The following is a 14,460-nucleotide window of genomic DNA, read 5'->3' as shown; positions in this document are numbered from 1 at the left end:
ATATTCCTTTGCACTTAATGTCGAGTTAAGAGTGATATATACTATCGTGTTTGTGAACGAAATTTAGGAACCAAATTAGTAGCCTTCAGGTTTTTTCTAAGTGGGAGGGGGCTGATTTTTGAGAAACCGAAAATCGATTTCAGCGCCAAAGAAAGGGTCTTTTGCGATGTCATGGGTTTCATCCCTGAGAAAGAGTGGCTACCCATTTACCTCCCTATTTCCGCTATTCAAACTCGCTTCCAACACAAAAGTTCTAGATACGCTCCAAAAATTGTGGGTCTTACAATCCACGAACTACATACCCTCACACAAAGCCCAGTTCCTTACTTGTATACCTTTCCAATAACAATTAAATCTTCAAAAGTTGAACCAAAATGTCAGTTGTAATCAATTAAAATTAAATTATCACATTCCTTGACACAACTGCCCGAGCCGTTTTGCGAATTTGGCGGAAAAAAAATAAAGTGACAATAAAACTAAATGGCGAAAATAAAGCCTCACCGGATGTACAGCTTGTTGAAAACTACTTTTTTAAATTGTAAATTTTACCCGTTGATCAGAGTTTTTCTTTCTGTTTTAACCATGAAATTGCCTCAAGTCATTTCGGAGCTTCAAAACTTGTTAAAAATTACCTTCTTTAATAATTAACCGTCATCAGAAAGTTTAATCTTAGTTGTATGAATCAATTTGCTCTAGTTAATGATGATCAGAATGTTTAATCTTAGTTCTATGAATCAATTTGCTTTAAGTTTTTGATGAAACTAAATCAAAATGCTAAAGATGAAAAAAAGCCTCGCAGAGCATACCGCTAGTTGAAACATACTTTTGTAGAGTCAGAATTCTTAACCCTTGATCAGAGGCTTTTATGTTTCCGTTTTAATCATCAAACTGTCTCAAGTCATTTCGGAGACTTAAAACTAGTTAAAAACTACCTTCTTTAATAATTAACCGCCATCAGAAAGTTTAGTCGTAGTTATACCAATCAATTAGCTCGAGGTAATTTCTAAGATTAAATTTTGTTGAAATTGTTATATATCTAATAATATTTGTATATACATATTTATTTACACATTAGATATAATTTTGTTCTGACTTTCGAAGAAAGTGACAGAATATTTGTGCTTGGCGTGTTTTTTTTCCAGACAAATTTCGATTTTGTTGCTAGCAATTTTTGACTGACATTTAAAAAATCAGTCGAAAAGTTTTGTTGTCCTGGTCTCAAATTTAAACATGTTTTAATTGTGACTTTTTTGTAATTATAGGGGTTTAAAGATTTTGCCAGATTGGTTAATTTGGGATAATAAACACACGTGATATTGTTCGTGCTAATAACGCGCAAGCCCCGAAAATTATTTGGTTATAGAAATCGTTACAAGATATATATTTGATCAACTTAAAACTTTGCTCTATGGGAAACCTATCACTTTGTAGTTTAAATAATTGTTCCGACTTTCGATACGAAAGTAACGGAATATTTGTGCTCGGGGTGGGTTTTTTTCTTCAGACAAATTTCGACTTTTTAACTAGCCATTTTTGACGGAGTTTTTTATATCATTCGAAAGGTATTGTTGTCCTGAGCTCAAATTTGAAAATATTTTTCACCTGTGATCGTTTTTCGTAAAGTAACGGGGGTTTAAAGATTACCATTTTGGCCAATTTGAGACAATTAACGCGCGATACATTTCGCGCTGTTAACGCGTAAGTGGAGAGTTAATCCCTCTTAGAAATGGTTCCAAATTGGTTGCGTAGCTTATCTTAGCTTATTTGCCATAATTAATTAATACAAGGAGCTAATTTTATACTTTATATGGCGTGTGGGGGGATGATTTTCATAAAAAATTTCACATTTTAGAAAAAAAAAAATTTTTTGTTTTATTTCATTGAATTTTTTAGTGTTATTACTGCTCCATAAACCTCAAAAGGCAGTCGGAACATTCAAGGCTTCGCCCTGATACGAGCAGTCTTGTTTAGATCGGGATTTATTTTTTCATAGTTTTTCAATGCGAACAATACCCTGTAGAGCTTAAGCGGCAGTCGAAACAGGCAGTGCTTTGTCTTGATGCAAGCATTGTTGATTGAAAATTGAATCGAGCTATTTGGTCTATTTAATTCTTTGATTTGTTCGAGATAAATCATTTTGTACTTAAACAGCGTGGGAGATGGTTCTTGGGAAAAAATGAAGATTTCAAAAAGTTTTCAATTTTTTTTTGAAAATTGCATCATTGTTTTCAAAAGGAAAAAAATACCCCCTAATTTTAGAAGAAAGTCACAACATGCAAGGTTTTGCCATGATACAAGCAGTTCTGTTGATGTATATAATAAAATGGGGAGATATGTGTGGTTAAAGGGAATAAATGTAAGGTTAAGTGGGATAATTGAGCAGATGGGAGTACTTACAACTGAATTAAATATATATTTGTGGAAAGAACAGTTTGTGAACTAGATGTTATTGTTCCGAATTTCAAACAAAAAAATGTATTTGCTCGGGTTGTTTTTATTTAAATTTTTTTTCAAACCGATACCTGGATCTTCGTATTTACAGAAGAGCCGCGCTCACCAATATACCAATCTGACAACAAACTGCTACAATCTGACTAGCAATGAAACAAGTCCTACTAAACTGCTCGTTTCATACGGGGACCGGGCTATACGCATGTGTGTCGACTAGCATGCCCATGTAAGAAAACTTAGTTTGAAGATTTGCTACTTAACGTTTTGTTAACTATAATTAACAATTTTAAACAGCGTGTACTTAACCAAATGTTTAGCTACGTACAAGAAAAATTTTAACATGCTACGCCCCAATCATATACTTTGATGCTGAAAATGTAACGCTCATTATTTATCGTTACGGAAGTACTCATCCTAGAATTGTAGAAAAAGCTCTTTAAAAGTTTTCTGCCACTAATATAAAAAAATTTTCGCACAATAACAGCCGAATGTTGATACAGCGGAGAATAACAGCCGAATGTTGATACTTCTTTTTCACTTTGAACATTGAATAAAAAAATTAGTTTTGGTACAATCTGAAAAAATAACCACATATCAAAAAACTAAAATAATCAATCACCAAATTTTAAAATCTGATCTACTCCAAAACCATTTTATCTTGATGTTATAAGAAAAATCAAAACTTCTGAACAAAACTCCTAAAAAGTTGGCCATAAACGACCACAATTCCGACAATCCAGATGATGAATTTTCCAATTTAATAGAAAAATCGGCCTCATTCGTTTTCTAAACGCAAGAAATTACCTATAAAAATCATTGAAAATCAACAAAGTATCCTTGCATTTATGCTATGATGAAGTTTTATGGAGCAAACCAACCTCCCATCGAACAACAAAACCACCCAAAAACAACGCTTTAGCAAAACATTGCTTTGACAATAAAATCAAATTTTTTTGATCATAGATCCTACAGTCATCACCATACAAAACACAAAAAAATCCAACAGTTATTTGACACGGGAAATTTTTATGAGGTTATAGGCTACTCTCCAAAATAAAACAAATTTTAATATTAACAAAGAGTGTTTTGATAATCAAAAAGTAATTTCTTGATCTTAGATCTTACGAGAGTGCTCATAGTAAAAACTTGGCAAAATAGGAATCCTCTATCATAAGTCTCGACATCTGCACCGATCTGTCTAGTTTCTCCATTTTCGTTTGATTTTTGCGTATTTTCGCGTTCGTGTAATTTCAGTAGCTAATTCACGTTGATCTAATCCGGTATCTCTTCATTAGTAATAGTGGTTGAGGCGTTAGACTACTTATCTAGGACAGTCTCAGTGCATGAGTTCGAATCCCATCTCTTTTGAATTGTTTTTCAGCAATTACAACTTAGTTTTCGATTTCTCCAATCATGTATTTTTACAGTAATGCAAGTTAAAATGACATTTTTTGTTAAAAAAGTACTCTCTACAAAAAAGGTACTATTATGATAGGTTGCCCCCCTAAAATTTACAGATCCCTTGAGAATAGGACATTTCGAGCTCTAAAATTGTTTAATAAATGTGTTTCCAAACAACCTCCGATAAAGTTAACCAGATTCTTAAAATTTGTCCGTGGATTCCGCTGACAATGGTTAAGACCTTGCTTTTACATTCCGCATTGCGATAGATAAAAATTCAAGCTCTACTTTTTAATTGTTCAAATGCAAGTCCAGTAGTTAAATAAATTCGGAATCCGCTTTCATTCGCGGATTCCGCTTACAAATTTTGCGGATTCAACTTACAATTGCGGATTCCAGATAAATTTTGCTGAATTCACTGACAGTTGCGGAATCCAGAACAACTAGCTATATTAGCTTGTTGCAGAATCCGCGACACAACAAATGTGCCGACAAAATTTGCGGAAATTTTTTAAGTGGAATCTACTTACATTTTGGAACTTGTTTAAAGATTGGTCTCTGGAAACCAGGAAAATATAGACACAACATTTTGCGCCTTTACAGTGTACGGTTTGGCTTCGTAATGTAACATTTCGTGCACACTCGAATTATTCAATTGTTTTTTTTTGCAAACAGTGAAAATTATTTATTTTATTATTGTTATCGATCACCTCAAATAGCTCCAAATGAAGATTCATGTAGCTGTTTTATTTATGCTAGTATCAGTTTGAAGTCCTAAATACTCCAATTGTGTTTAACTGTGCCCAAATAGTTATTGCTGTCAAAATATGGAAACTTATGTCAAAAAAGAAGGTTCATTCAATTTTTTGAAATATTCCTTTGCACTTAATGTCGAGTTAAGAGTGATATATACTATCGTGTTTGTGAACGAAATTTAGGAACCAAATTAGTAGCCTTCAGGTTTTTTCTACGTGGGAGGGGGCTGATTTTTGAGAAACCGAAAATCGATTTCAGCGCCAAAGAAAGGGTCTTTTGCGATGTCATGGGTTTCATCCCTGAGAAAGAGTGGCTACCCATTTACCTCCCTATTTCCGCTATTCAAACTCGCTTCCAACACAAAAGTTCTAGATACGCTCCAAAAAATGTGGGTCTTACAATCCACGAACTACATACCCTCACACAAAGCCCAGTTCCTTACTTGTATACCTTTCCAATAACAATTAAATCTTCAAAAGTTGAACCAAAATGTCAGTTGTAATCAATTAAAATTAAATTATCACATTCCTTGACACAACAACTAAATCAAAATGCTAAAGATGAAAAAAAGCCTCGCAGAGCATACCGCTAGTTGAAACATACTTTTGTAGAGTCAGAATTCTTAACCCTTGATCAGAGGCTTTTATGTTTCCGTTTTAATCATCAAACTGTCTCAAGTCATTTCGGAGACTTAAAACTAGTTAAAAACTACCTTCTTTAATAATTAACCGCCATCAGAAAGTTTAGTCGTAGTTATACCAATCAATTAGCTCGAGGTAATTTCTAAGATTAAATTTTGTTGAAATTGTTATACATCTAATAATATTTGTATATACATATTTATTTACACATTAGATATAATTTTGTTCTGACTTTCGAAGAAAGTGACAGAATATTTGTGCTTGGCGTGTTTTTTTTCCAGACAAATTTCGATTTTGTTGCTAGCAATTTTTGACTGACATTTAAAAAATCAGTCGAAAAGTTTTGTTGTCCTGGTCTCAAATTTAAACATGTTTTAATTGTGACTTTTTTGTAATTATAGGGGTTTAAAGATTTTGCCAGATTGGTTAATTTGGGATAATAAACACACGTGATATTGTTCGTGCTAATAACGCGCAAGCCCCGAAAATTATTTGGTTATAGAAATCGTTACAAGATATATATTTGATCAACTTAAAACTTTGCTCTATGGGAAACCTATCACTTTGTAGTTCAAATAATTGTTCCGACTTTCGATACGAAAGTAACGGAATATTTGTGCTCGGGGTGGGTTTTTTTCTTCAGACAAATTTCGACTTTTTAACTAGCCATTTTTGACGGAGTTTTTTTATATCATTCGAAAGGTATTGTTGTCCTGAGCTCAAATTTGAAAATATTTTTCACCTGTGATCGTTTTTCGTAAAGTTACGGGGGTTTAAAGATTACCATTTTGGCCAATTTGAGACAATTAACGCGCGATACATTTCGCGCTGTTAACGCGTAAGTGGAGAGTTAATCCCTCTTAGAAATGGTTCCAAATTGGTTGCGTAGCTTATCTTAGCTTATTTGCCATAATTAATTGTTACAAGGAGCGAATTTTATACTTTATATGGCGTGTGGGGGGATGATTTTCATAAAAAATTTCACATTTTAGAAAAAAAAAATCTTTTGTTTTATTTCATTGAATTTTTTAATGTTATTACTGCTCCATAAACCTCAAAAGGCAGTCGGAACATTCAAGGCTTCGCCCTGATACGAGCAGTCTTGTTTAGATCGGGATTTATTTTTTCATAGTTTTTCAATGCGAACAATACCCTGTAGAGCTTAAGCGGCAGTCGAAACAGGCAGTGCTTTGTCTTGATGCAAGCCTTGTTGATTGAAAATTGAATCAAGCTATTTGGTCTATTTAATTCTTTGATTTGTTCGAGATAAATCATTTTGTACTTAAACAGCGTGGGAGATGGTTCTTGGGAAAAAATGAAGATTTCAAAAAGTTTTCAATTTTTTTTGAAAATTGCATCATTGTTTTCAAAAGGAAAAAAATACCCCCTAATGTTAGAAGAAAGTCACAACATGCAAGGTTTTGCCATGATACAAGCAGTTCTGTTGATGTATATAATAAAATGGGGAGATATGTGTGGTTAAAGGGAATAAATGTAAGGTTAAGTGGGATAATTGAGCAGATGGGAGTACTTACAACTGAATTAAATATATGTTTGTGGAAAGAACAGTTTGTGAACTAGATGTTATTGTTCCGAATGTGTTTGCTCGGGTTGTTTTTATTTACATTTTTTTTCAAACCGATACCTGGATCTTCGTATTTACAGAAGAGCCGCGCTCACCAATATACCAATCTGACTACAAACTGCTACAATCTGACTAGCAATGAAACAAGTCCTACTAAACTGCTCGTTTCATACGGGGACCGGGCTATACGCATGTGTGTCGACTAGCATGCCCATGTAAGAAAACTTAGTTTGAAGATTTGCTACTTAACGTTTTGTTAACTATAATTAACAATTTTAAACAGCGTGTACTTAACCAAATGTTTAGCTACGTACAAGAAAAATTTTAACATGCTAATTGCTACGCCCCAATCATATACTTTGATGCTTAAAATGTAACGCTCATTTTTATCGTTACGGAAGTACTCATCCTAGAATTGTAGAAAAAGCTCTTTAAAAGTTTTCTGCCACTAATATAAAAAAATTTCGCACAATAACAGCCGAATGTTGATACAGCGGAGAAAAATGGTCTCTTGCAAATGATGTATTTGAAGTTAGTGTTCTGACTTGCAAATTGATTTGATTCTGCTATGGAAAAGCCAGGAGCAAATAATGAACCATCATATCACTAAAAACGAAAAAAATGTATCTTTATGATCAACTCAGGGACTTGGTATCACTTTTTCAAAGTAAAAACCCATGATAAACAACGATAGCCGTTTACTGTGCAAGTTGCACAGATTGATCCGACCATAGTCTTATGAACACAACAAAAAATTACAAAATGTGATTTGTATTCACTTTCCTATAATTAAATCTAGCATAAATCAATCTTCACATTTATATTTATTGTTTTCTTTTCGAAGAAATTAAAGATTGCTTTGCACGTTATTTCCAATGACGAAAAAACTGCGTCTGTCTATTCAAAGACATTTCCAAAAACTGATCAAAAATAGCCAAGTTTTTGCTGCAAAAAAGAGCAGGTCAAAATTTGGTTGTGATCATTTTGTAAAAAAATTTCTGACCTAATAATTGCATTTTTCCGGAGCACGTTGCCCTCAAAGTTAGATTTTAATGGCGCCAAAGTCACCCTTAAAAAATTTTTAGTTTTGGCCAGCCGAACTTTTGGGTGGTGAGGGGGTCAAATCACTGGGGAAGAAGAGTCTGTTCCTCCCTCATTTGTCCGCTCTGCTAGACTTGCTATATTACAGGCCTAAATTATAGTCTATTAACCAAAATTAACAGTTTTTAATTGTCCTTGATTTACAATAGAAATCAGAGACACTGAAAAAAAATTATTCAGGGCTATTAAACTATTCAGATGAAATGAAACGATTAAGAAAAACCAAATTGATTAAAAAAACCTAATAAATTTTTTTGTCACAAAACGATAAAATATTTGATATAAACAAAGTCAAAGATCGATAAAATTTTGGTTTTGTTTTTAATTCCTTGGAAAAAAGTGTTTTCAAACCAGTAGGATCTTTACTGATGTTTAACTGCAACCTTCTTTCTAAATGTTTGTACCAAAATACAGTTATGTAATCTGCGTAAAATTTTTGTGTCTTGGATTTCAAGACTAAACGAAAAATTAATATTGAATTCTGAAAAAAATACAAGCCATCTACTGAAAGACAGGAAAATGAAAATTTTCAAGTTTTTAATTGTCATTTTAAGTAATATGTTGACGGAAAAAGACCGCAACTATTTGGCACACACTAGTTCCTCAAAATTTTTAATGGTTGCACACAAGAAGCCTTAAGATACTCTAAAAGGTAGCTCGGTACATGGGATGTTGCAAATTAGTACCAGGAAAGTAAAATTTTAGCCGTTATTCCTCCGCCACGACAGTGAATCCGGTAGATTCCAGAGACCCATTACAAATGTTGAAGGCCCTGTTTGCAAAAAAACTCTTAACCTTGTTATAATGAAAAATTATAATTCAAAATTACTAAAGGTCTCAATAGAATCCTTACAAAATATTTTAAAATGAATTTTTGGTTGATTTTAATTTTCAAAAAATGAAAAAGTTCATTGTAGTTGAGTTTTTTGCTCTTACTTTTGATATGGCACTTTTTTGAAAAATCATGAATTGATTATATATTTATTTTCACGTTGACTAATACACTAATTGGAGATTCTGCTTTTGGCTCGTCTCTTTTATATGCACTGTCGCTTTTATTGTTCCCCTTCACAAAAGTTTCCTAATTTCTCAAAGTTTGCCTGCCTTAACTCAACATTTACATGGCCATATTTTCTCCGCCCCTTATCCCTTCCCCTACAAAACCTTTAGCCACCTCTCCTCGCATGCAACCTCCAAATTCGTAGAGGAAGTGGGGGCTAAGTTAAGGGGACGTTAGAAATGAGAGATAGGGGGTTATTTTTGTTGACATGGGCGGTGTTGGGATAAGATTTTTTAAAATTTACCTAGGTTTGAACTCGAGTACGCCGTAACGTACCATCCGAAAACTTTTTATAAAAACTGCAAACTTAACCTTGTTTTGTATGTATTGCCAATTGTTGCATGTTTTTGCACGATGTGAAATCAAAACAATGATAGCCGTTTACTGTGCAAGTAGCACAGAAGGTTTCGAACTGTCGTACAAATTTGCAATTTTTTTTTCTTGTTTTCAAATTAGTGTCGTTTTTTTTGGCGGGGCGTGATAAAAGAATATGATCAAAAAAGTAGAGCTTAGGCAAATACGTCAGTCATTGTAAAATACGCAAAGATGGAAAACAATTTTTGAAGACGAATAGCAAGAAAACACAAAAAAAATAAATAAAATCTTTTTTTTTTCAATTTTTCAAAAAAATGTTCCCAACCTTTTGAAGTTTTTGATTTATAAAATGGAGCTTATAAAACTTAATTCATTTGCGTGAAACTAAATTTTCAAGGCTTAAATTTAGCATAAATAAGCTAATTTAAGCCTCCTCACTTGCTCCAAAATATACAAAAAATCTACACACTGAGAAAAATGATATAAGGGCTTCGATATGTTATATCACTCAACGCAATCCAATTATTATTTGTGGTAGCTAGTTTTGCGTGGAAAAGAAAAAGAAAAAAAATACAACAGACCCAAATACTAAGTTTCTCCCCATTTTCAATGGTCGAAACAAAAAATTTTTTTTTTTCAAGATTAAGACAAGACGAGTGGAAATGAAGAAAACAATCGATTACAATTCATTCAAAATCCATTTAGTTAACCGAGTAGCACATGAGAACCGATCAATTTGGACAATAATTTGTTTTAAAAAATACTTTACAAACTAAAAAGTTGTCCAAAACGATCGCTTCTCTTGTCTTACTCGGTCAACTAAATGGTTTTTGAATCGAATGTAATAGATTGTTTTCTTCATTTCCACCCGTCTAGTCTTTATCTTGAATTATTTTTTGTTTTGACCATTGAAAACGGGTAAAAACATAGTATTCGGGTCTGTTGCAACTTTTTTTATTTATTTTCCACGCAAAACTAGCTACCACAAATAATAATTGGATTGGGTTGAGTGATATAACATATTGAAGCCCTTATTTCATATAAAAGTTTTCTCAGTGTGTAGATTTTTTGTATAATTTCGAGCGAGTGAGGAGCCTTAAATTAGCTTAAATGAACTCAAGCCTTGAAAATATAATTTTACTCACCTGAAAAAAGCTTTTAAGCTTCATCTTATAAATCAAAAACTTCAAAAGGTAGGGAAAAAGTTTTTGAAAAATTGAAGAAAAATCTTTTTTTTGTGTGTTTTTCTTGTTATTTGTCTTCTACCAAGTTGGGGGGTGCACGCGAGGAGAGGTGGCTAGACGTTAAAAATGTGTGGTAGGGGAAGGGATAAGGGGCGGAGAAAAAATGGCCAAGGAAATTTGAGTTAAGGCAGGCAGAGGATGAAATTGAGGACGGAGTAAAAAATGAGAAGGGGTAATTGGAGAAGAGTAAAATTTTAGTTGCTCAAGACTTTTAACAACCAAATAAGTATGAAAAAAACCTGAAACATTGCTAAAAATTTCATAAAACTGGGATATTCCTGAAGTAGCCATGAATTTTTCAATAAAACTGAGAATTATCTTTGAATCTGCGCTAATGTTTCTTGTCAACTCAACGCGGGAACTATTGTAATCGTTTTTCAAACAAAATCTTCTATGCATGCGAATCTTAATGTTGAATACTTGATAAATGACGAGAAAACGTTTAAAAAATTGTAAATTTACGTTTTCTTCAGTTGGAATGAAATATCAAAAATTTCAAAACTGTCCGTGTAATTTTTTTTATTTTTGATAGAAAAAAGATTGAAAGTAAACTGCTAACAATTAATGCCAAGTGCTTGTCAATGTTACTTTGGAGAAGCCACTTCTTGTGCAAAAAATGAGCGTTTTATTCGCCTAACTAGTGTTATTAGGACTCAAGTGTTTTCTAAAAGGCGGGTAAGCTGACGTAGTAGACAACCAAAAACGGTAAACCAGATCAAAGAAACCAAATATGCATCGTTTTTGCTTCAATCAATGACATAAATTTTGCGATATATCAATTTTTTGTCCCTCCCGATTTCATTTCTAAGGGATCGCGGTTCTCATCTAAGCTGTCGTGACATTCATGTGTTGTGTCCAAATTTAGCCCATGCCTAGAAAACCCCGAACCAACTACATAGCTTAGGTCGCGGTTTGACTTTCGGCGAACACCTACACTGGCAATTAAAACCACGCGCTTGTCAATGTCACTTTGAATTGGCCATATCTTGTGCAAAAAACGAGCGTTTTCTTCGCCTAACTAGTGTTATTGGGACTAAAGTGTTTAGTAAAAGGCGAGTAAGATGACGTAAGTAGACAACCGAAAACGGGAAACATGATCAAATATTCCAAATATGCTTCGTTTTTGCTTCAATCAAAGACAACTCTTTTGCGATGTGTCAATTTTTTGTCCCTGCCGTTTTCATTTCCAAGCGATCGCGGTTCACACCTAAGCTATCGTGACAGTCATGTGTTGAGTCCAAATATAGCCCGTGTCTAGAAAACCCCGATCAAACTACAATGTTTAGGTCGCGGTTAGACTTCCGGCGGACCCCAACACTGGAAGATACATTAAAAATTTTTATTAATTTCAATTTTTTTCCCTCTTTTTATTTTGGAAATTTTTCAGAAATTATGCATACTTTAATGAACTTCGAGATAGCCTAAAACGGTATAGAGGGATTGTCAACAGTGGCAGAAATGTTTCTATGGTGGAGGTTTTTTGAGAAATTTTATCGACGTTTTGTTAGGTCGACCAATTTCAACTATATTGACCCTTTTTTGTCATTACAATTCTGCGCCACAGGCTGTTTTTTTGGCGCCCCCCCTTCAAAATCACTTATTTTAGCGCCGAAAGCCCCTTTACAAAGCTTTTGATGTTGGCCAGCCAAAAACGGATCGCGTAAAACTATACCAAAGAGAGAACCCTATGGAATAAATTGGCAGCCAATTTTGAGGGGCGGGAGCATACTTTCTGATTCTCCCAAGTTCTACGACGTTCTTTTTTTTCGCTTAATCATTTTCCTTTTACTTAATCATTTTCAAAGGGAATTTTCCTTGTTATCGAAAATAACGCAAAAAGTATGTAAAACAAATAAATGGCAGCCAAGGGTACGTGTATTAATTTTGGGTTGATGCGGTTTCCTCCCTCCAAATCAAACTTAATTATTCCTATTTGTAATCAATTTCTACAAACCCATCCATACGTATTGGCGTCTACCATACAAAATTTCAGTACGTTTAATCCTGGTCAAATCCTGGAAACTATATATTTGAAATTCAAGATCAAATAATCGGATTCATAAAAGTTTTGCCTTTAGAGAAGCTTGCACATCCAGATTATCATCCAAGGCCTTTTTCTAAATTGGTTCGAAATTTTTGTTGAAACCTCAGTGACTATAGTTGCTTCTCTCTCGTTGAAAGTGTAAAATTGGTTAATGTTTTCAAATAAGTGCACGCCCACGCGTTTGCCTCCTATCGCAATTATTTTGTCAACACAGAGGGTTCTGAAATTGTGTAACTTCGCACAATCTCAGATGAGATTCCAGGTGATATGCAGTCATCTCCCTAAAATTAAAGCCGGTCACACATTATTCACAAGAACGCCGGCAATTTTTCAACCAAAAGCTGCTCTTGGATCTTTAACTGGTCGCTAAACACGGAAATAGTTTTCCGATCCATGTTTTCCACTTAATTGTTTTCCACTTATTTTCCATCTTTCTGGCTAAGTCTGCCCGTTTCACCAGTTACACGACAAGTAATAAAGCTTTGAATTCAATTCGAATATATGTATTTTTTTCAGCGCTGATTCAGGAATTTGTCGTGGCTAAATTATTCATGATTATCGCTGAGAATAATGGCCATGAAAAATAACCCTGAACCATCGCTAAATTTTTTTTAAAAATTGGGTTATGCTTGATTTAGCCATGAAATTTTCAATAAAACTGGGATATAGCTCTGAATCAGCGGTAATGTTTCCTGTCAACTCAACCCGGGATCGATTGTAATCATTTTTTAAACAAAATCATCCATGCAACCGGATCTTTATGTTGAATACTTGTTGAATGACAAAAAAATCTTGAGAAAAAAGTTAATTGTAAGTTTTCTTCAGTTAGAATGAAATACCAAATAATTGAAAACTACACATGTTATTTTTTTGACAGAAAAAAGCTGGAAAGAAAATTGCCAACAATTAATGCAATGTGATTGTCAATGTCACTTTGAATGAGCCATATTTTGTGCAAAAAGTGAGCGTTTTCTTCGCCTAATTAGTGTTATTGGGACTAAAGTGTTTAGTAAAAGGTGAGCAAGCTGACGTAGTAGACAACCGAAAACGGTAAACCAGATCAGTGAAGCCAAATATGCATCGTTTTTGCCTCAATCAGTGACATAAGTTTTGCTATGTGTCAATTTTTTGGTCCCTCCCTAGTTCATTTTAAAGCGATCGCGGTTCACATCTAAGCTGTCGTGACAGTCATGTGTTGTGTCCAAATTTAGTCATGTCTAGAAAACCCCGAACAAACTACAAAGTTTAGGTCGCGGTTAGACTTTCGGCGGACCCCAACACTGGAAGACATCAAAAGTTTTTATTCATTTCCTTTTTTTCTCTTTTTGTTTTTAAAACTTTTTAGAAATCATGCATACTTTAATGTGCTCTTGCTCACAAGTTAACTTCAAGATAGCTTAAAACGGCATAGATGTATTGTCAACAGTGCAGAAATTTTTCTATGGGGGTAGCGTTTTGAAAAATTTTTGTAAGGTCAACCAATTTAAACTATATTAACTTTATTTTGTCAAAACATTTCTGCGCCGCAGGCATTTTTCCAAAAAAACAGGCTAAGTAACATCTTGAGCCTTTTTAAAAGTATTTGACCAAAAAATTGCGTTTTTTTGGCGCGCCGAACTTGTATTAGCGCCGAAAGCGCCTTTACAAAATTTTTGATGTTGGCCCATGCCTAGAAAACCCCGAACAAACTACATAGCTTAGGTCGCGGTTTCACTTTCGGCGAACACCTACACTGGAAGATCTTAGGCATTTACGTCATTGATTGTAAAATAGGCAAAGACGGAATACAATTTTTGAAGGCAAATAACAAGAAAAACACAAAAAAAATCCAAAAAAAATTTAAAATCTTTTTTTTTTTCAAT

The sequence above is a fragment of the Symsagittifera roscoffensis genome, chromosome 9 (assembly GCF_963678635.1).
Source record: "Symsagittifera roscoffensis chromosome 9, txSymRosc1.1, whole genome shotgun sequence".
NCBI lineage: Eukaryota > Metazoa > Xenacoelomorpha > Acoela > Convolutidae > Symsagittifera > Symsagittifera roscoffensis.
This window is presented reverse-complemented; position numbering follows the sequence as displayed.